Source organism: Pelodiscus sinensis, chromosome 29 (assembly GCF_049634645.1).
Source record: "Pelodiscus sinensis isolate JC-2024 chromosome 29, ASM4963464v1, whole genome shotgun sequence".
NCBI classification, from domain to species: domain Eukaryota; kingdom Metazoa; phylum Chordata; order Testudines; family Trionychidae; genus Pelodiscus; species Pelodiscus sinensis.
The window spans coordinates 5423534-5446998 of record NC_134739.1 but is presented as its reverse complement, the minus strand read 5'-3'; the positions used below and the strand labels follow the sequence as shown (position 1 = coordinate 5446998).

The 23465-nt window shown below is 42.0% G+C and overlaps 1 long non-coding RNA gene across 1 annotated transcript; it reads right to left on the bottom strand.

Moving 5' to 3' along the window:
* Positions 1 to 3840: 3840 nt before the first annotated feature.
* On the bottom strand, positions 3841 to 18230 carry LOC142820999 (uncharacterized). The gene is made up of 3 exons (XR_012898049.1): positions 18097 to 18230; positions 8636 to 8728; positions 3841 to 5856 (listed from the first exon to the last, which is right to left on the bottom strand). It is a non-coding gene; the product is annotated as an uncharacterized LOC142820999 (long non-coding RNA).
* Positions 18231 to 23465: the final 5235 nt, after the last annotated feature.

Below are 23465 nucleotides of genomic sequence, written 5' to 3'. Positions count from 1 at the left end.
CAGTCAAACTGCCTTAAACTCCTTGGCAGTGACTGATCTGTGGCACATGATTTACAAGGAGGCCACATCCCATTGGGAACTGCCATGGCGATTTTTAACCATATATTATTCAGCCAAATCTGACTGAATTTTCACTGGGGTAACAAAGTATCCTTCCTTCTCTAGTGTTCTTCAGATAACCAGTTGGGCATTTTTATAACTGCAATAAGCAACTGAATTTAGAAGTTGCTGCTACTACTTCTATAATGGTCCAGGCATGCAGGTCATACTTACGTGAGTGGTTGGTTCTAAGGTGCGTAAAGGGCTTCATGACTGAGTCCTTAATTATCTTATTAAAAATATTCAGCTTATTGTTATTCATATTCTGAACTATCTTTAGAAATGGAGGTAAACACCAGAACATAAACATTGAAAAAGGCAGGTAATGCGGCAATTCTTTTCTTGCTTAATTGTCTATTAAGTACGCGCAGAAGCACACGTGACAAGTAGAAGACAAAAAAAAAAGTTCTGTCACATCTGCAAATTATCCAGTAATCCTAAAACCCAGAATAATAAAAAAGGAAATTCAGTGGTCACTTTGTAAACTATGAGTAGCTTTCCAAACATAACCTGTAAACATCTGTACAGGAAGTAGAATCCTTGAAAAACAATGGGTCATAAATCTTTTTTTTCTGTGCCTTACATGTAGTGCATAAATATGGCTAACATGGATAGTAGCTAGGAGTATTTTTATCTTGCTATGATTTATTCATGTCTGAGGAAGGCCTGTCTAAACCACAGAGAAAAGGAATCCTCTATCAAAACACCACAAATATGTGTCCTGTTTTTCTTAGATGAAGGGCTCTTGTTTCCAGTGACTTGTTCCCTGTAGGTCTTGACTTTTAATGTCGTGTTTCTTTCACTCACAATTCATTAAATCAGCATTCCTCCAAGTAGACATTCCTACAGATGTAGGTTTGCATTCAGAGTACCCAAAGGAAAAAGGGACTGAAGCGTAAATTAATCAAATGAGTGAATTCTCACAACATTGAGGGCTGGATTATACCATCCTTGTTCATACTGAAGAGCACCTTATTCTGCACAAAGATCTATTTAAACTAATGGGATGATTTTCATAGTAAATGAGGGTCACATGTTTCCACAGCACTCAGCACCTGACAGCTCATAGTGTGGCACTTATGGACAGTTTTTCAGAAGAGCACAGTTCCTAAAGTGCACCTGGTGTGCTGCCGTCTGAAATCTGGCCCCAATTTTGTGCGCTGAGGAAGTCTGAAAAACTGCCTCTTTACTGCTCCATGTGCATGAGTGAGTGGCTGAATCTGTCTTTGAGAAGTCCTTCACTAGTTGATATGTATATACTGACAGTAAGTCCCACTCAGCAAGCATTAAACTCATTTTATAAACATAGTGAGCATCATAAGTAACATTGCATCTAACATCCAGAGGGCCACTTGAATGCAGAATTTGTTTGCACACATTAGCTTTGTCTGTTCATACACATGCATGAATTAGAGCTGACATGGGATAAAATATAAGGGATCTGATCCTGTGAGTGGCAGATGAGTGCACTCAGCATACCACCAAAGGCACTCAGCATATTGCCACAGGCCACAAGATTGCAACGAGGTTGTAACAAAAGGTTAGACATGGTTTGTCAATCAGATTCATCTGGTTCCATTTCATCCTATGACAGAGTGCTTCAGATCACACACAAAGGCGGGGAGGAGGGTGCTTTAAAACTGGATTACAAACACTTACTGCGTGGGCATGTTCTTCATAACTCATCATATCATTAAACCAGATGGCACCATTCTGAACTGCCCATTGCTTCAGTTTATGCCTCATCCCAATTACTTTGGATCTTTACCAGCAAAGTGGTGCTCGTCTGTCTCCCAGTTACTTTCTGTCATCTGGTGTCTTGTTTCCTTTTCCTAGAGTTCAATCAATGCTGGATTTTTAGGCATGAACATGTAGTATATGTAGTGACAATCTTCTTGAAAAATGTAAAGACAAATGTTAGTCTCACTGTTTTCATCTGATCCAATAAGACTAAAATAGCCTGTAGGATAGCATAATGAAGTTGTAGCCATCTGTCATGTTAGTACTTGAAGCCCTAGTCTTACTCTGATCATGTATTTAAAATGCAACCTAAGAAATTGAATTTATCCTTTAACTCACTGCCACACTATTTTTAGCATCTGTAAGAAGTTATATAGAAAGAATCCTCTTGAAAGTACGGAAAAGGATAGACTTTAAGTTGGACTGACAGGAATGGTTGTTCATGAGCAGTAAATATCCACTCACACAATACCTGAACAGTGGATAAATAGAAAATTGTTATCTTCAGAAATGTTAGCCCCTCATCTAACCATTGCAAGAGATTAAAAGAACCAGTTGCAGTCGACAGCCTGCTTAGTGGACTGAAACCATATGAAGGCACCCACAAAGATTTATAGAATCTTGTTTACTTCAACTAAGATTGGGATATAGACACCCAGTGAAGAGAACTAGGGTCATTTATTTCTAAGGCAATGAAGTTAGCCCTCTCATACCAGTAATAAAGAACAAAGCTCTATTTTCACAGCTTCATCATTAAACTCGTGTGAAATTATTTCTATTGACAATAAGCATTCCCAAAGGACATTGTAAATTCATGGCACAGCATCACAGAAAATTATAAAATAACAAAAGGCATATGGGCGATTTGTTAGTGTCATCTTATGCTAATGATGACACATGCGACTAATGTGAAGTAAAATTAGTGTTGATGTAAAGTTTGTTATTTCTGCAAGGATTGGGCTGATGTGACATGTTCTTTAAAAATAAATAGTGTAAGACACGAATGGCCAGATTCTTTGGTGGTATACATCAGTGTGCCCCCACTAAAGTCTAGAGAGCTGGCAAGTTGCACCAGCTGAAAATACGTATCCAAATGAACCCTCAGGCTTCAGGACCAAAATAAGATTTATAGACAAAATCCCTCCTGTTTCCATTGAAGTCAATGGCAGTTTGGCCATAGAATTTCATGAGTCCAAGAATTCACCATATGTGTTTTGGGAAGCTATATCTGGGACAATCTCCTTAACAAAACTCAACAGTTCACAGTATAGTGGTCTCCAAACTGGACTATTACAGGAAGACTCTCTTGATTTCAAAAGTGAACAGATAACCTCATGCCCAAAAATATTTGTTCAACCAAATGTGTGTATAAATGAATCTCTGCTTTGTAACATAAAATGATTACAATAAGAGTCAGGAAGGATTTCATCCATGTGTATTCTACAGAGCAGGTGCATGGTTTTGGCTTTTTTCCCCCCCTACTTTTTCTGCAGCACACCATAGTAGATGGCATGGTTTGGAGTTTTTTCCATCTTTTTCTGAAGCATACCAACATAAACGGTTCCAATAGCAAACCCAATGTTTCTTTGAAAACGAGAGTTGATCCTTATTAAACAATACCAGAGGCCGTGTCCAGACTCAGGGGTTTTTTCGGGAAAAGTAGCCTTTTCCCGAAAAAACTTCCTCTGCGTCCAGACTCAAGCCGCGTTCTTTCGAAATTATTTCGAAAGAACGCGGCTTTTCTTTCGATGGCGGTAAACCTCATTTCACGAGGAAGAACGCATTCTTTCGAAAGGAACTTTCGAAAGAAGGCATTCTTCAATGTAAAGAGGCCGTCTTCGAAAGAGAGCATCCAGACTCGCTGGGTGCTCTCTTTCGAAAAAGCGGATTTCTCTTTCGAAAGATCCGCCTGCAGTCTAGACGCGATCTTTCGAAAGAGGCTCTTTCGAAAGATGCTTTCGAAAGAGCCTCTTTCGAAAGAAGCCTGCAGTCTAGACATAGCCTTTTAGGGCCCAAATTTTATCACCATGTTCAATATGTTTTCCTTTTATTTTCCTATGTTGATTTCCAAAATACATTAGAGGGAGAGAGACAGGGGACAGGAAATTAGGAATTCTGGGTTTTATTTCTGGATCTGCCACTGCTTTTGTGTGTGCCGTTTGGGCAAATTACTGGACTTTCCCACATCTTTCTTTCTTCATTGTAAAAATGGCCAAAATACCTGCCTCACAAGAAAGGGAAGGGCTAAACCTTAATTAATTGTTTAGAATATACTTTCAAATACTTAGACAAAAGAGTTATTGATGTAAAGAGCAATTCTTGACAAAGCCTCTAGCAAGATTTATTCTATTCTCTAACAGTCCATGCAATGTATAGGGAGCAAAGGGAAGACTGGTTACCTCTCTACTGCCTGATGAGTCTCAGAGGGCCACAGGAGAAAGGCTCCTTTTCCTGAAGCAGAGGTCAGGGCTCATAAGCTCTCGACTGTGTCACAGCAATACCTTCTTTTAAAGTGTGATTAGGCAAGGGAATTTGCTGAGAGCAATGTGTTAGTAATATCTCTATTGCTAGCAGGTTGCTTCATTGTTAGTACGAGTGTTGGGATATTCACCCCACACCAGCCCTGAATGGGCAAAGGACCAGTTAGTGAAATAGACCATATTTGAGGGGATTAGGCTGGCCAAGCGATCCCTACTCTGAAGCTCAGCTGAGCAGGTACGGGCTAGGCTAGTATAAAGCCAGGAAGCTGGCAACAGAAAATAAGGAAGATTACAGTCACCATCTGTGCTTTAGAATGGGAGGGTGGCTCCCAGAGAGCCGGTCCCACAGGGAAGGGTGTACCAGAAAGCCTGTGGGAGGCAGAGTAGGAAGCATCCCAGGGAGAGAACAGCAAGGCTAGAGATCGAATAGACTTTGCTGTGAGTTGTGAGCTCTCTTGGGTGGGTTCTGCAATAGTGGGGAGACCCAAATTCTCCTACAAGCCACTAACAGAGAGGCACTGCCTGGACAGCAAGTCTATTGAGACTCAATATGCAAGCAGATGAAACCACATAAGGACCAGGCAGGAGAGCGGAGTTACACAAAGAAAGCTGCAGTTGTGAGAGAAGACAAGAAGCTGAGGCAAGGGGAGAATCAGACCAGGAAGAGAACTATTCCCAAGAGCAGCCAGGAAGAGACTCCACCCATGCCAATGGGACTTTGTGACAGCATGGCATGCTTAATGATGTAACTGAATAAATATGGGGTCTTCTCTAATGGCTTGAATTAAACCATGCCTTTGCCTCCCCATGCATGTGTGCTTGGAGCCCCATATAAGGGATCTTTAATCTGGTTCCTGCTCTTGGGATGCACATTGGAGCAGAGGGGAGGGGAGCTAGCTACTGCTACTAGTAGTGCTAACAGCCCCAGAAACAGGCAAATCCAGAGGAAGGTAAGGGCCTGGCTTCCCCTTTCCATCTGGCAGAATGCTAGAGACTGCTTTGTACGCACACGTAGAAATGCCTGCTTGCCAACTTGCTCCTCTCAGGAACCAGGAGGCATTATGACAAACCCTGTCAGGGATGATCTAGATGGTGCATGGTCGTTGCATGAGTGCAGGAGACTAGACATAGTGACTTCTTAAGGTCCCTTCCAATCCTATGATTCTATGCCTTTGATAGTCACGATGTGTCTAGCGACAGACGCTGGAACAGAGTGTCCTTTTCATCTCTCTAGCGTAGCTCAGCCTTGCAAAGAGCCTAACCAAGTCCTCTCCTCTCATGTTCTATTGTTAAAACATACCTCCTGTGTATCTCTTTTCTTACTCCTAGGATGCTCTGAGTCACGTAACATGGTTCTTCTCTCTATGAAGTGTTAGGGGTGCACATGATGAGAAGGAAACCAATATTCCACGTAGGAAAGAGGATGAGAAGTGTTCTCTTGATGAGATTTGGGCTCGGCTCAAGATGAGAGGCTGCCAGGCTGCCCCAGTGGTGATGGTGGACCATTTTCTCTCTTCTACCATTGGTTGCAGAAGCTCTACAAGGAGAATTTTCATTAAAAATTCACAAGCAGTGTCAGTGCGACTCAAGTTCCAACTCAAAATGTCCTGCTTATGCCTCTTTGTATTCTGTGTATGAACAATGGTATGTTGTGTGCATTTCAAAGAAGCTGGGGTCCAACCTCCTTAACTGACAGATTTCAGGGGATATGCTACTTCACACAATCATAGAAGATTAGGGTGCATAGAGACCTCAGGAGGTCATCTAGTCCACCCCCCTGCCCAAAGCAGGACCAACCCCAAATAAATCCTACCAGCCAGGGCTTTATCAACCCCCCCTTAAAATGTCGAAGAGTGGAGATTCCACCACCACCTTAGGCAACCCATTCCAATGCTTTACTTCCCTCCTAGGGAAATAATTGTTCCTAATACCCAACCTAAATTTCCCCTACTGCAACTTGAAACCATTGCTCCTCATTCTGTCATCTGTCACCACTGAGAACAGCCTGGTTCCATCCACTTTGGAAGCCCGCCCCCGCTTCCCATTCAGGAAGACTGCTATCAAATCCTCTTCTATTTCTACCTATAAGGCCCTGATCCAGCCAAGTTAACCTTAGGCATGTCAGTAAGCCTGTTTGGTTTGTTGGGGGAACTCATTTGCTTAAACACATGCTTAAGCAATTTCCTGATTAGTTCTGGTTTTGTAACATCAGCATAATTGTTTGTAATCTCTCAGGGAGACTGACTAAATCTTCATACGTATTTATACAGAACTTACTGTGGCAGGATCCTGACTGGTGGATGACATGGCTGCAGTATAAATACATATTTTATTTAATGGAACAGCATTTTTTTTTGTTTACTAGGTTTAACTGGTGTCCCTGCCACTTTGTTGGAGTTATCCTAATTTCTACCATACAGGTCAGTAAACTGAGGAAGAGGGAGGATACTTCCATAGATTGGGAGTTAGGATCAGAGCAAGAATTAGACAAGTTGTTAAGATGAGGTTGGACACCTGCTTTTCAGAAGGCTTACCCTGAAACACCAAGTCTGATCAGCTGCAAACCTGAGAAGCCAACAACGTGTTTCTTTTCACACTGTGCAGATGGCACCATTTTAATTATTGGTAGGCATCACATGCTAAACAGAGCACTCTTTTTTTAGATATATGGACTATTGTCTCTGCCTTCCTTTCCTGGCTTCACCAAACAGTCAATGTGAGAAGAGGCAGAGACAATAAAAACAACAGTGGCCTTTCTGCAGTGTTATCACATACTAATTATTTAATACTAAAAAGACAAAGTTGACAGAATGGAACATATGACCACGATGACAGGCTCTATTAAAAAACACTTTGCACTGGCTGCATTTCCTAGTTACCACAGCATAGAAACAGGTTGCTAGGTAACAGTCTGCAGGCTCCAGTTCCGGCCATCCTGGATTCGGAAGTCAGCCATAAAAGGAATTCCCATACCACTGCATGGTTGCCATAGGGACCATACATAAGTGATGGATCCCAAGTTAGAGGCACAGCTTAAACAACATTGTTTCTCTCTCATTTTAACACTTTCTAGACCTTAAAGGAAATCAGGAATTCTAAAAGCCAGTTTTTAAACAGAAAAAGATACTGTTGTAACCAATTAGTCAGCAATCATAATCTAGGGGTATGGTCTCAAAGCTTCTACAAAACCAACTTTTTTAAATATTCAGGTTTTCTGAGACTTTGCAGACATATACATTAGCAAGGACAAATATCTGCAGTATCAAACTGAAATCAGATGTTAAGCAACAACATAAAGTGCATGAAGCTTCAGGAGGTAGCTGAGTTAGTCTGTAAAGGATAAACTTAAAGTTCATTGTACATATTTAACTGTATTTGTGCAAGGAGTTAAATAGTAAGAAGAGTGGAAAACTGATGCAGAATTTCACTATCATAGCCTGAGATAATCAGAGGATGTTTGGAGAGGCAGATTTAGCTTATTGATGACTTGAAAAAAGAGCCAAGCTCCTGGATTTTATTGGTGGACCTGCTACTGACCCACTGCACAATCACGGGCAAGTCACTAAACCTCTCTGTGCCTCAATTTACAGCACTGTGCAGGTATAACTATTTGGGTGCAATTGAGCTTGCCTCTCACACAGACTGTGGTAACATTTTGAGCTCCTTAGATCACAGATGCCATAGAAAGATGAAGTCATTAATTTGGGGAAGTTTACTGGAATGACACGCAAGAGTAAATTTGTGAGATCAGCTCAATCATTCAGGGGGTATCTGGGGCTATGTCTAGACTGCATCCCTTTGTTGACAGAGGGATGCAAATCAAGCACATCAAAATTGCTAATGAAGCCAGGATTTAAATATCCCGTGCCTCATTAGCATAAACATGGCCTCCACTTTTTTCTAAACTGCGTTTTTTTGGAAAAAACGGCAGTCTAGATGCAGATCTGTCGAAAATAAAGCCTTTTTGACAGATTCTGTATTCCTCAAAAAAATGAGGTTTATAGGATCTGTCGAAAAAGGCTTTATTTTCGACAGATCTGCGTCTAGACTGCCGTTTTTTTCCCAAAAAGACTACGTTTAGAAAAAAAAGTAGTGGCCGTGTTTATGCAAATGAGGTATTTAAATCCCAGCTTCATTAGCAATTTTGACATGCCTAATCTACATCTCTTTGTCGAGAGAGCGGTGTAGTCTAAACATACCCTGGAGGTGCCAGTTTTAACCACCTCACGGTATGCCCAGGGTCTTCCTTCCCATCAGCTTCCTTCCTCCACCTCTTATTTATACATAGCTATTGTGCTGTTAAACCAGACCCATACCTTGACTGAGGATTTCACTCAGCAGAGCCAATGAATGCCAGCTTTTAACGATGTCAAGTCATTCATCTCACTGTGCTGGACAGTTGCAGGATCCTGAAAAACATGCCATGTGCAAGAGTTGAGAGGAGACAAAGAGCACCCTTTGCATTTGCAGTGACATCCCTCTGAAGGGCAGCTGAATGAGGGCAGTTGGCAGCACACGAGCTCTTTTTCCCCCTGTAAGAACTGTCTAAAATGGCCTTCTGAGCCAAAATTATAAAGCAATTATACTCAGCCTTGAACTGAATACAAAAAGGGTTATTCACTACAAAAGCCCTAGCAACCATGCTGACCTGAAAGAAAAAGAATACAGACTATCACAAGCAGTAATGAAAATGACACAAAACTATTAATTTCATGTCTGTCTTTCAAAAGTCTCTAATAAGTAATTTTTTTCAAAGTATCCATTATTGTGCCATATTAAAGGACTTTGCTGTTCTCTAGCCATGCCTTTTATCAGGATAATGTCCACTTTATTCCTTAATAAAAAATACTCATTCTTTTTAGGAATATACCTGCATTCAGAAAGGAGCTATAAAAACATCAAAGCCAATCTGAAGGATTTAGTACGTCACATCTGACCATACAGATGAATCACTTATGTTTCCTACATTAATTGGTGGCCTCACATCATAGTCACCTTGTGCAGTTAATATGGTTCTGTCAGAGCCAGACATGAGCTAGATCAGGTCCTTATGGAATAAATCAGGATTAAAATTGTGAGGATTTGCATCATAACTAGCAGGAGCCCAACAGTGAATTTCACATTTTCCCTGCCCTGCTACAGAAGCAGTGATTGTTAACATGTAGATAAAGACCAGACACTAATAACAGAAGCAGATAGAATTGGGAGTAGTAATTTTATTGCAATATAATATTACAGCAGTGAAAAAAAAGGAATTAAATCCCAGAAGCAGGAATTGCTTTGTATTCAGCATGATGAGCCCCTAGGATACAGTACTGTCTAGTCACTCATTGATTTTGCTGAGTCAAGATTTGGCTGGGTTTGCTAGTCTCAATCAGCCTTCAGGGTAGGGGCTACCATGCACGTGAGAGACTATGCTGAATTAAAACAAGGGAATTTGTAGAATTAAAGAACCACACAACATCCCACCCCAAAAGTGTATGCAGAACCTACTCTGCTGAAGTATAGATGAACAATACTTCATGCTCTTAGCACCTTCTGTTGGAGGTGCCAGGGCTCTTCACAGCCATGAAAATGTGAAATATCATCATGTCACAGAGCAAGCCAATGGCACGGACGGGAAGAGAAGCTGGAGCCAGGCCATCCCCATTCCCATACCAGGGGGAATGTAGAGTTGTGGGGAAAGCTCATCTACATGCAGGCTGGCTATCCCAGCGCATGTAGAGGAAGGGGAGGTAAACTGCCCTGTGAACAGCTCAGAAGAGACTAGGAACAAGGAGGGAGTGCATCTGTGTGTAAACAGAAATGCCTGAGTAGCGTGTAGCACTCTCCTCTAGGCACTTGACAGGGGTATTCACTCTTAAGCCACCTTGGAGCTGGTGTAAGTTGCCTCCCCTGTTTGTTACCTGGCCATGTGAATATATGTAAAACATGGCATGTTGCGTCTTCCCTTCTGCGCCCAATTCACAGAGACTGTGAGTCTGTGGCAAGCCCCAGCTACGCAGCCTGGAGCTTTAGCTCAAGCTGGAGAGACTCACGCTTTGAGAACTGGCAATTCAATCCCCAGAGTCAGCCACCACACAGTGACTGACACTTCAGCCTTGAGACACTGCAACAAAAGGACTGGTTTCAACCATCTCTTTGCTCTTCTGTCGCATGGCCCGCCAACTGGGAATACCGAGTTTTTACAAAGCACTGCCTGTGTTTGGAGTCAGCCACTGCAAGTTGCACATGACTTATCAACCATTGCCTATTCGACGGAGTCCAGGGATGAAAGCTTGGTCTAATGAAGTCAATGGCAAAACTTCCATTGCTTTCAGGGGGTCAGGGCTTTCATCTGAGGGCTTTTTGGCTCTACATTCCATTGTCTTCCTTCTGTGACACACATCGGAAAAATACAGCCATCGTAAGGGTTTTCTTACCAAGAATGGAACATTACTTGATAGGTTTGCCTCACCACATTTAGAATGTGTCTGCTGCATACAATGTGCTCCGTATATATTCTAAACCTATCTTAAATGTGGTTACATCCACATGCACAACATTGCCCAGGGTACTATTAAATGCAATGCAAAATAAAGCAAAGCAATACTTACTGTATGGCAAACTCACTGGGTTACCATGGAGAGACCCAAGACATCCTCATTTTGTAATCTTAGGCCCTTTTCCTACTGCTGTCTGCACACACTGCTTGTCATGTGCTGATTAGTAGGGGGTGGGATGATACAATGCAGATAGCTCTTTGCCATCGTTATTCTGCAATTTCAGTCTCTGTGGATCAAGTGGATCACAACACCTCTGCACTCACTAGACCATATTGTTTCCCAATAATAATATGAAAGAATTCCCTTGACAGACTGGAATATGGATACAAGTTATGATTGTAATCTACAGCATGATAGTTAAATACACTTTTTTCTGTTACCACATGCTGTTCTAATAAGAAATTCAGTAAGCAATTTTTTTTTCTTTCTCACTAAGAACCTTTTGTCACAGTGGAATAATTCTGGACAGCCTATGCTTAAATATATAAAACAGTCCCTTATTTCACTAATGAACGATTGTAGGTGGCAACATTAGTCTCATTCCAAACTTAGTTACATTTTTCAAGCAAGAACATTTTAGACAAATAATTTGTATACAAAAAAGCAAAGACAAAATTCAAGACTCACTTCCAACCTGTGAGGCAGGTTTATTTAGGTAGTACCTTCAGAAAAAAGGTACTACCTGACATAAAAATGATTCAGGCAGGCAAAGTCTCAGGACACTTGTTGCTCATGACTATGTCTTAACCACTTTTTCTGTGAAGGGGTCTCTAACTCAGTCCCCACTTTCACATCCAATCTTGCTTTATATCTGTATGTTATAACTACCATTCTTCTGGTTACGGAGAACCAGTTGGGTATCCTATAGGGCTTCATCAAGGCTGCCTGCCTCGTGCTCAAAAACAAAGATGCTCTTCAGATTTTAGGCACAGCATTTCTGCTAAAGAAGGGTGTGGAAGGGTGGCACTCACCTCAAGTATCTCCAAGCAGCTGGGTGTGGTAATACAATCTTTTCTCCCACTCCTGGCACCCCTGTCAGTTAGCGGTCTTTTCAGACAGGTCTTCAATGATTCAGTCCTCCAGTCAACTCCCACCATCAATGTGAACCCCTTCCAAGTTTGAACTTTTTGCAAACCATCTGTCCCCTCAGGTTCTTCAGACCCTTCTGGGCTTTTAGAAACCAGCATTTTGCTTGGGCCTCTAAAGGAGCTTTGCTCCCTACTCATGTATTTGGCCATTTTGCCAACAGCAGGTAGAGGGAAGCTCAGGGCCACCAATGGGGGGAGGGGACAAAAGGGACAGATACCCTGGTGCCCAGCAATTTGCAACAGTGGCAGGAGCCTTGGGTGGTACAGGGCAGGCTGTGCTGAAAGGCTAGCTGGGGGAGGCTAGTCCCCAGCCACACCTCTTCCACCCGAGGCTCCATCCCTTCTAAGGACCCAGAGCTGGGGTACCCCTGCCTTGCCCGGGACCCAGCAATTCTGGCAGGAGCGCTGGGGAAGATGGACTAGTCTATTCATTGAGATCCGAACCCAGGTACCCTATCCACAGCAGCCATGTACTGCCACCTTTAATTAGTCACTGATGTTTTCCCTGGGCCTCTCCCTGCTTAGTCCCTTTGTTTCAAGTATTGTCTCCCCCAGGTCCAGTAAATGCAGCCCATCGAGCGCCTTTGGCCAGAGAGGAGCTACTTTCCTCACCTCTCTGGTCCCAGACAGGAAGGGTATGTCTACACTACAGAGTTTTGTCGGAGAAACTTGAGGAATGTCCACACAACACTTGCGTTCTTCCACAAGAAAAGCGAAAGAACAGAGGGTATGTCTACACTACCCTCCTAGTTCGAACTAGGAGGGTAATGTAGGCATACCGCACTTGCAAATGAAGCCCGGGATTTGAATTTCCCGGGCTTCATTTGCATAAGCGGGGAGCCGCCATTTTTAAAACCCCGCTGGTTCGAACCCCGTGCAGCGCGGCTACACGGGGCACGAACTAGGTAGTTCGAACTAGGCTTCCTAGTTCGAACTACCGTTATTCCTCATTCCATGAGATAAATGTAAGCTACTTCAAAATAGAGACTAGCAGAATCAAACTAGGGATCTCTGGAACTTGGTGCACGAGCCTCTAGTGCATGCTAAAGTCAGCTGGCTAGCAGCTAACTGTAGAACAGACTCATTGTTGTCTCTGTAGTGGTCTCACGGCCACTAGGATAATACACCACACCCAGAAAGCATGTGAATTTCAAAAGCAGCAGTTTTCAAAGCTGTATAAAAATCAATGATCAGTTGTAACCATAACCGTTTGTTCAACGTTATGAACAACATTCATTCCCAAAGTGTGCATAACTGAGGTTCTGCTGTAGTTGTGCTCCACAAAGAGCTTTGTCCTGCTCTTGATGTTTGCTAGAGGAGTCTCAAGGCTGAAACCCAGGTTAAAAATCTTATAGTCAAAACACTTACACAACGGATACACACAAATAAAAACAAACCTAAAGCAAAGCTCAAAAGCAGAACTTCAGGAAACGAATCTCTCTACTGGCTTGTACCAGCAGGGTGTTTATTTCCACTGTTTACATAGTGCTTTAGGTGTGCAAAGCAGAATACAAAGGGTTAAATGTGCTGAATAAATAAAATCTGCTTCAAAGATTTACTGACTAAATAAATAAATAAATAAATAAATGGAGACTGCCTATCTCCTAGAACTGGAAGGGACCTTGAAAGGTCATTGAGTCCAGTCCCCTGCCTTCACAGCAGGACCAAGTACCATCCCTAATGGCATCAGAGCAATACAGACCATACATAGAGTAGAGTGTGGTGTTTAATGGCTGGAATGCATTTTTTTTTTTTAAATAAAGGAAAGGCGAGGGTTTTGTGAAAACTGCTTGGACGGCTGCTCCTAGCATATGGAACAGCACAAATGCAAGTCAGTTGTGGGTCAGGAAGAGAAAGGCAGGTGTCAGTTCAAAGAACTGTGCAGAGTTTGGGAAATTGGGGAAAATATGCAAAAGGAGGGTAGAGTTGCGTAGCGCATTGAGGGCTGGAATGAGGAGTTTGAACTTCAAGCACAAGGTATTGTGATAAATTTTAATTTTAGTAGATATCAAATCAAAATCAACATATGGCTTTTGCTTTTTAAACCTTATTATGGAGGTGCCTATCAGTGACTCCACAGTTAAGGTTGTAGTCATATGCGTAACATTAATTTTATGCCCATTTCCTTTATCAAAATAGGTGTCAGGTGTGAAATTTCACATTGGGTTGGCTGTTATGCCCTTTGAAATTTTTTTGTGTAAGTCTCTCCCTGCTCTTTTCATAAAGTTTTTAAAGAATGTATTTGCATTCTGGCTGAAATTTGTCTTGGCAGTGCTGCTTTTCCAGTGTTGACAAATATCTCACTGAAAGGATTCTTTCTCTATAGAACACTGAATAGAAAAGAGGAACCTGACTAGGTCTGTTGCAACAAGAAGGGTGTGTGTTTGTTTAAATAATGTTGGCTTTGGGGTCATTCTTAGCCCCCATTCTATTACATTAGAATAGAAATTTATGTGCTGTCCATATGTAACCCACACACATTCTGGGTGTGCTGTATTGTCCTATCTAGTGGCATTGAGACCACTTACAGAGACAATGAGTCTGTTTTACAGCCTGAGCCAATAGTCAGCTGGCTTTTACCTCAAGTGGTAAAGGCTCATGCACTAAGCTCCATAGGTCCCAGGTTTGATTCTGCCTGTTAGCATTACACATACAAACCTGATTAATGGATGCCTGGCACACACAGGTATAACTGATGCAGACAATTCATTACATAAAAATATATTAAATCAATTGATTTAACAATCAAGCACTAACTTCATATAAAGCCAACAACTTTTGGGGCCAGTAACTCCAGTGGTTTTGCCATAGTGCACACAGTGCAAGTTTGTGTATGAGCACCATACCAGATCTCCAGTTTCCCAGGATGCCACAAAGTGAGGTGGCAGTAGCGGTATTTTGCATTATGAAATAGGCACATCATTCTTTAGTGAGATCCCTTTCCCAAGCCACTGAAGGAACTATGTGCACAGGCTCCAAACAGGGGTATACCAGTCCTCCTCACTAAGTACTTATGGCATGGGGAACAATTTTAGAGAGCAAAATAGGTGAGCCAGAGGATCACCAGAAAAAAACCCATAGTATTGTAATGGAAAAAAATATTAATGTTAAACCTTGCATTAACTTCCATGTGAGCAGGAATTATTACTGGCCTAAATTGGAGCAGAACTGAGTTGGACAAAATATCACACCTGGAACTAGTAAATATTCTGCTTCCTTGTTTTCCCACTCACTGACTGATGCATATTTATAATGTATGAGGCTATAAAAAAAAGATACTGCCAATTATCAAGCAATTAATATACAATCCCAGTAGTTAAGATTGCTCGTGTAATCCTTGTATGGAAGATATTTGTGTCCAGTGTTCACACCACACAATGTTTACTGACAGCCAGAACCTTCCATTACTCACAGTGATTTCAGAGAACCAGGCCATAATTCTGAATAGTGGTAAAGTTGATATTTGCTTTCCCTCAACATATTTGGACTGAGGGACTTTTAATTTTAAAGCAACAACCATTCATTATACAGCTACTGCATCTGCCAGAAATCAGAATACAGTAATGAGGACAGATCATTAAAAGGTACAAATACATAAGCTCTAATATGAGATTTTTTAAATAAGCTTTGAGCTTGCTAGATAGGCATTAATATGACTTTCCATTAGGATCAAATTCTGGACTGCCTTTTTAGATGAGACATAGGTTCACTTTCTGCAGAGGCTCTACATTTCATAGACTCCTAAAATCCTAGGGCTGGAAGAGATCTCAGGAGTCATCGAGTCCAGCCCCCTGCCCAAAGCAGGACCAACCCCAACTAAATAATCCCAGCCAGGGCTTTGTCAAGCCAGGACTTAAAAACCTCTAGGGATGGAGATTCCACCACCTCCCTATCCGCTGTGCGGGTTAGTAGAAGGATTCAACATCGCAGTCCCACATATCCACCCATATAGGCCTGGGATGGGTATTTTCCCCTTGTAGCTGCGGAAAGACCAGTAGTCAGACTGTTTGATTCCTGCTCTGTTATAGCGCCAGCAAAACAGTTTGGTGTCCCATTCACGGGGATTATGGCAAGACCACGATTTAGTCCTTTTAAAGTAAACATCAACCTGCATAGCAGAACCCAGGAAGAACAAAGGCCAACTCCCTACCTCCGTAAAGGGGGCCTCCATAGCATACCATATTTCTGAAAGCGTAATGTATTGTGGCTTTCAGCGTAAAAATATAGTTTACACCAAACTTTGTAAAATTAGATGTTTTGCCTAGTGAAAGACAGTTACAGACAAAAGACAATTGCTAGTCCATCTCTAGGAAGCCAAATCCTGGCATTTCTCAACAAGCTGGGTGTTTGTTTGTTTAAATAAAGTTGGCTTTGGGGTCATTCTTAGCCCCCATTCTATTACATTAGAACAGAAGTTTATGTGCACAATGAAGACCTGCCTACTGTCACACAGTCACAATAAAACAGTGGTTCTCAACCAGTGTCCAGGGTCCCCTGGGTGGACCATGAGCAGGTTTCAGGAGGGTCACCAAACAGGGCCAGCATTAGACTTGCTGGAGCCCAGGGTAGAAAGCCGTAGCCCCATCACATGGGGCTGAAGCCCAGGCTCTGTACCCTACCACCTGGGACTGAAAAAAAAGCCTGCCCTGCTTGCTACCTCCTAATTCCAGCTCTGCTTTTTATGTGCAGAAAGCCAGTTATTGTGGCACAAGTGGGGTGTGGAATTTTTATATCATATTGAAGGGAGGGAGGCCTTGAAAAGAAAAAGGTCAAGAACTCCTGCATTAAAAAAGCATACACATTTTTGGCTTTCATTTAATAAAAAAAATACCCAAACAATACTTTTGGTGCCACAATCCTAAAACTGCAATTAAGGCAGCTTAATCATATCACTAGTTTCACTTAATATTAAATCTCACAACACAAATGAAGGCTACTTACTAATAAATCAAGCACATTGAGAAACACACCTGTGGGGTAAGAGACCAATGGAATCTTTCAGAATCAGTGCCTCTACTGCAGACCCCAAATATTCAAAAGTTATAGACTGGCACCCTTAAAATTATGATTAGCTTTGAACATCATGGTTAATATTACATTTGGGCTTTATTTACCTGAATTCAGGGGTTTGAGCCTTCAGGGTAAACTCCAGTCACATTTTTATGTTTTTCTGTGTAATCATAGGGGTTAGAAGCATGCTTTAAAATAAATTAATAAAAGAAAAAGAAAGCAGAGACTCTCCCATGATCTCCAGGATATGGAGCTTTAAGTAAAATATCAAATATTACAAGATTCATGATAAAGGTCACAAGAGTTTGGCAACACTGCCAGATTCCTGGTCAGCAAATGCACTTCACAATTGACAGCAAATCTATAGCTAAGATGTGATACAGATACCTGAACTGGGCCCAGTTTTCATTTGCAGTGAGCTCCCTTTAAGAGCCTTTCACAGTGATGTAGAAGCATAAAGTGAGTGCTAGTGTAACCCACCCACCTTCTGGGTGTGGTGTACTAGTGGCACCAAGACTAGTTACAAAGAGAATAACAAGACTACTATTAGCCAGCTGGCATTTAGCTCATGCAGTAGATTCTGCCCACAGATGGCTGGGATCTGCCATTGTTACAAGTGGGGACTCATTTGAGATTTCAAATGGAATGTCTCTGAAGCTCAGAATGTATTTCCTCAGCTAGGGGAAGTATGTAATCCACACACCTGCTGGTGTGGAGAACTGGCCCATGTAATAGCACCTAGACCACTTATAGAGAGAAGAATGGCTCTTCTCTGCAGCTAAGTTAGTTGCCTTTTTAGCTTATGTAATAGAGGCTCATACACTAAGCTCCAGAGGTTTCAGGTTTGACTCCACCCACAGATCACTGGGGTCTGCCAGCGTTACAATAGCATAAATATATTTTACAAACATCGTAAGGCTCTTTCACACTGCCAGAGTACACAGACCGTAGTATAAATGAAAATCAGGCCCAACTAAAAATAAATACTAGCATAGGCAAAAGTAAGAACAAAGGTGAAGCTCATACAAACGTATTAAACACAAATGTATATGAGGAGGAAATAGTGACAGTAAAACTGGTCTTTGTGTTTCAGGGTGGAAGAAGGATCCATGAGAGCTGGTTAGTCCTGCTTACCTGGGTAATACAATCGATCCTCCACAGCTGGAGCTTTATTCTGCTTCTCCATGTAACAAAGTCCAAGGAGCGAACCCTTAGATGTATAAAAACAATTCAAAACTAGTGGAAGAGAAGTCAAATGGATCCTGTTCTACACATGTATGGATCTTATTCATTCTGGCCCTTAGTCATCCAGATGGTGTCAATTTAGGTACTTGCAGGATTTTTAGGTCCTAAAGATAGGTTGGAAGCAAGTAAAATATGGCCTCTTTGGGTCCTGGATGGAACATGAGGACTTAGCTGATAAAGTCTCTTGTAGGAATAGGTATTTAATAAGGCTGTGAAAATGTAAAGACACAAATACCAGGATATTCAGGTTAACTCAAATATTGCTATTTTCAGCTTTCAAGTGCCTGTGGCTCCTACACTGTAATATAAATAAATAGGAGATTAAATATTTTGTTTCAGATAAGTTTAATGAGGCTATTCAATGAACCTGATTATGTCTGTTGCTGTGAGGACACAACACTTGTATTGGATTTATAATGGGTTGGGATTAAAGGATGTAACTTTTACTTATGGCATTGTTTGCTGTGGCACTGGCCCACCTTGAAACAAGGTCCTGAATCTAATAATCATTATCCTGACATGACATTTTAAATAAGTCCATCCAAAAGCTGGATTTTTCAGTATTTACTCCTAAAGTAAAACTGCACAAAAGAAAAATAATCCCAAATGTTGAAAATAATTTGAAACTGCTCTTACAGAGTATGTGGGGGATATTTTACTACAGAAGAGTTTCACAGACATCTAAGGCAGGCAAAAGCTTTCTCTAAGGGCACATTCACTATACCATTATAAAATGCTGCATTGTATTGAATATTATCTGTGACTTGCACAGGCATTTGCTTTACAGTATTAAACCACAATTAAAAGAAAGATAAATACAGAACACACAAATTGACATGAAAATCTAGGGATTCACTGATGAGATGGTGTAAAAAGCAGCTCTTTTAATTTGTACAGTGAAATAAGCAACTTTAAATCATGTGGATAAAACACGTTGGTTGTCATTTTGGTTCTTTTCCTTCATTATTTGCCCCAGAGAACTGCTACATTCACATGCCACCACATAATAAAAAGTGACTATTGAAACGATACAGAAAGAGGGGGAGAAGGAAGATCAAACAAATATTCCTAAATAGCCAATTTAACAAAACAAAACCACAAAAAACAAGCTGACCAGCAATGAGATGGAATCTGCTCCCAGTGAAGTCCTTAGCTTTGACTTCATTGGGAACAAATGGAGCTCTATATCAGCACCATAATGGACTAAGATGTATTCTGTGGACAGGCCTTGAGCAGATGCATATACAAAAGAGGGTGTGAGTGCAGAAATTCCTTCCTTCCCCTCTGTGCGCCTGTTCAAGGGGCAGCCCACCCTTCAGATTATGGGCCAGATGTACACATGTTTAGGCTGTTAGCAATTACATGATATTCGATAATTAGGAAATAAGATTTCCAATGATAAAGACAGACTGAACATAGAATAACAGAATCATAGAACTGGAAGGGAACTCAAAAGGTCATCAAGGCCAGTCCCCTGCACTTATGGCAGGACAAAGCACCACCTAGATCATCCCTGGCAGACGTCTGTATAACCTACTCTTAGGCTATGTCTACACTATAAAGATAAATCGGAAACAGAAATGCAATTTCCAGTACACAAATTGCGTATCTTTTTCCAATTTACTTCCTAAAGAGGCTTTTCTGAAATTTGTCCCATCTATAAGGGGCCAAATTTTGGGGAAAAAAACCCTCTTTCAGAACATCCCTTCTTCCTCGTAAAATAAGGTTTACAGGGATGCAGAAAAAACCCGTCCACTTTTCTGACATTTTTTTCAGAAAAGCGGACACATTCCTTGGACGCAGCAGAGCTTTTCTGGGATACCTCCGGTATCCCGGAAAAGCTCTGCGGTTTAGACATAGCCTTAAATATCTCTAATGATGGAGATTTCACAACCTCCCTAGACAATTTATTCTAGTGTTTAACCACCCTGACAGTTAGGAAGCTTTCCCTAATGTCCAACCTAAACCACCCTTGCTGCAATTTAAGCCCATTGATTCTTGTCCTAGCATAAGATATTAAGAAGAACAATTTTTCTTCCTCCTTGTAACACCTTTTTAGTTATTTGAAAACTTCTATCATATCTCCTCTCTTTTCCAAACTAAACAAACCCAGTTCTTTCAGTCTTCCCTCATAGGTCATGTTTTCTAGACTATTCATAGTTTTTGTTGCTCTTCTCTGGACCTTCTCCAATTTCTCCACACCTTTCCTGAAGTGTGGTGCCCAGAACTAGACACAATACTTCAGCTCAGGCCTAATCAATACAGAGTAGAGCAAAAGAATTTCTCCTCATGTCTTGCTCACAACTCTTCTCTTAATGCACTGCTCATTTCTGGGGGAGGGGAATGGGGGCAATTACTCCCAGGGCCCGGAGATTCTAACAGGCCTGTAGACATGAGAAGAGTACTTTGGGATACACCCGTCCATCCCAGAGGCCCAGCCAAGCATGTAGGGTAGAAAGCACTGGTTGAACTAGGTGTGTGTGTGTGTGTGTCACCTCTTCCAATGCAAATCATGATAAGAAGAAGTATTTTGTTTTGACAGGGGCTCAGTCAACTTGATATTAATTTGAAAGTTTGTACTGCATATTTCTGATTGATTGCCATTGAACTCGCTTTAATACAGGTAATTTTACCATTATCAGTATAGGAAATATGATCATTCACCCATTCATGCTTTGTACTACTACATTCTCTCCCTAAATCCCCTGACCCCAAATAGGACAAGAGCAATGGTATACAGGAGTGAGGCATTATAGATGTTTGAATCATCTGTATCTATTGTCTCCTTTGGGTTTTTGAACATGATAGCACAGGAATTTGCTTCTGTGTAAGGCTTTCTGAAAAATTCAGAAAAGAAAAACTTCGTGTTGTGTTCTAGAAGAGTTCACCTGAAGTACAGGAAAGGGAAGTATAATAGTAGTTGTATATAATTTAGCCCATTACTGGTTACATGCGTGATTAAACTTAAGCAAGTGCTTTGCTGAATCAATGTCTACATAACCCACTTGAAATAGTGAAGTTATATTAAGCCCATTTTACATACAGTTAACTGTAGGCAAATGTAAACTGACTTTATACAAGGTCCCACAGCAAACCAGGGGAAAAGCTGGGGACAGAATATAGGAGTTGTAACTTATACTTGAATTACTCTGTGCCTTTCTGAGAGCGAAATGCCAGAAGGGACCTTTACTCTGCTAAGAATTCACACTAGCTTGATTTTTTCTAGTGTCAGTGTTCAAGCACTGGATCATGTTATGCCTTTGTTTGGTAAATGTATGAACCCTCTGGTATCAGACGTCTTCTTTTTTATTCTTTTGTATTTTTATAGACTGAACAAGTTGCTTTTTTACCTTCTCTCTGGTATAGTAAACAGCAATGGGCCCCTCAAAATCTATTATTAAGTTGTATTTTCAAGACCTTGAATCATTCTTGTACTGCTTTACTAAACACTTCTCTCCCTGCTGCTATTCTATATTCTCCTGTTTATACACCTAAGGACTAGGACTAGCCTTCTCAGTCACTGTGTAACACTGGGAATTCAGTTGGTTTTCTACAATGACCACTTTCAGATGCCTGAATGACCTATATTGTCATCTCAGAGTTAAAGATTACCAGGATATAGTTCCACATTCTGTAAATATGACCTACATTCTTTGTTCCAAGATATGCATAGTTCATGATTGTGCATATGGTAAGATGATTCCACATGGTTTGAATGAGTTCACCTTACCAAATGTGTATGCTGTCATTCAGGGCTGACCCACAACATTTTGGCACCTGAGGCGGGGAGCTCAAATGACACCCCCCATTCCCCCTCGCTTGGGCCAAAACTTTGAAAGGTCTCAATTCTGCCTTCTCCCTGTTCTACTCCTCTCACGGCACTCCACCATCTCTGTGCATCTAGAGCAGAGAGAATCCATATGCACCAGCAGCAAACACAATTTTCTACACTCTGGGTTCTAGTGGCGCCTCCTCCCCACAGTATGGCACCTGAGGCGGCCACCTCAGTTCGCCTCATGGTAAGGCCAGCCCTGCTGTCATTCACCACCAAGTCAATATTTATATCATCTCCACCTGTTACCAGGAGACCTAACACCTTTGTACCATAGTCTTGTGTCTGATCTGACACAACGTGTCAATGTTTCGCAGGAGGGATCCTGAAGGGAAATTTGGAAACCTCGTGAATTACAACCAGAGTTTTAGACACACTCCAAGAGGGTAAATCTTATCTGCCTCAGTGTGAGTCCTTTGCGCTGATAACAGGACTCACATACAAGAGATGACAGGGCTAGAGTCATTGGACAAAAATTGACTCAAAACTCCCTTTCCCAACCACCGCCAGAAAAAAGCAGTCAGACAAAAAGCATTTCATGAATTTGTGTCAATGTCAGCAAATTGTTTTGGTTCAAATAAACATTTAGATGGGGGGGGGGGGGGGAGAGAGCGAAGAAGTGCTTCACTAAATGACCAGAGGAAGTGGTCAACCACCATCACCCTCATCAGGATGTGGAAAAGCAGGGTTTGAATATACATTTGGCAACTGGGACTTAAACCCACATCTTCACTTCACCCAAGTGACTTCCCCAAGCACCTGGCTATTCGGGGCGGGGGTCTTGCTTAATCTTTTTTGTTGAAGCTTGCCTCCTTGGTACAAAGTTCTTGAAAGGACACTGGGACAGAGAAGGAGTCTAGCCTGCTACTCAGAGCACTGTAGAAGGGACGCCGGGCTACCAGTCTCTGTTCTGGAGAGGAAATTCAAACCTGGGTCTCCCACATCCTGTGTGAGCACTCTATCTACCGGACTAATAGAGGAGGGAGGGCATTGCCATCCCCAGGGTTGTGACTCTAGCCCCTCGTTTCCTCTTACTGAGGGACCCTAACATGACAATTCTCCAGCTTTTGGATGAAGATTCCCAGACACTCTCACTTGTAGTTGAACCAGAAGGGGATTTTTATTTTGGGGATTTTTATTTTGATTTTTTATTGCAGAGCTGCCAGCCAAGCAGTTACCTGGCTCCCCCCCCAGTTTCTCATGGTGGCACCCCAGGCTCTTGTGCCAGGTCATGATCCCCCTTCAACACCCTGGCGCCTGTTCCCCTCACAGCCCCGCCTACGGCCTGTATTTGCTCCCTCCTCCTCCTCTGCCCCCGCCCCCTTCTCGCTGCCCCTCCTCCTCTTCCCCCTCCCTTCCCGCGCCTTGTTCCCCGCCTAGCCCCCGCTGATTGGCCACAGGCGCGCGCTCGCGGCTCCCGCCCCGC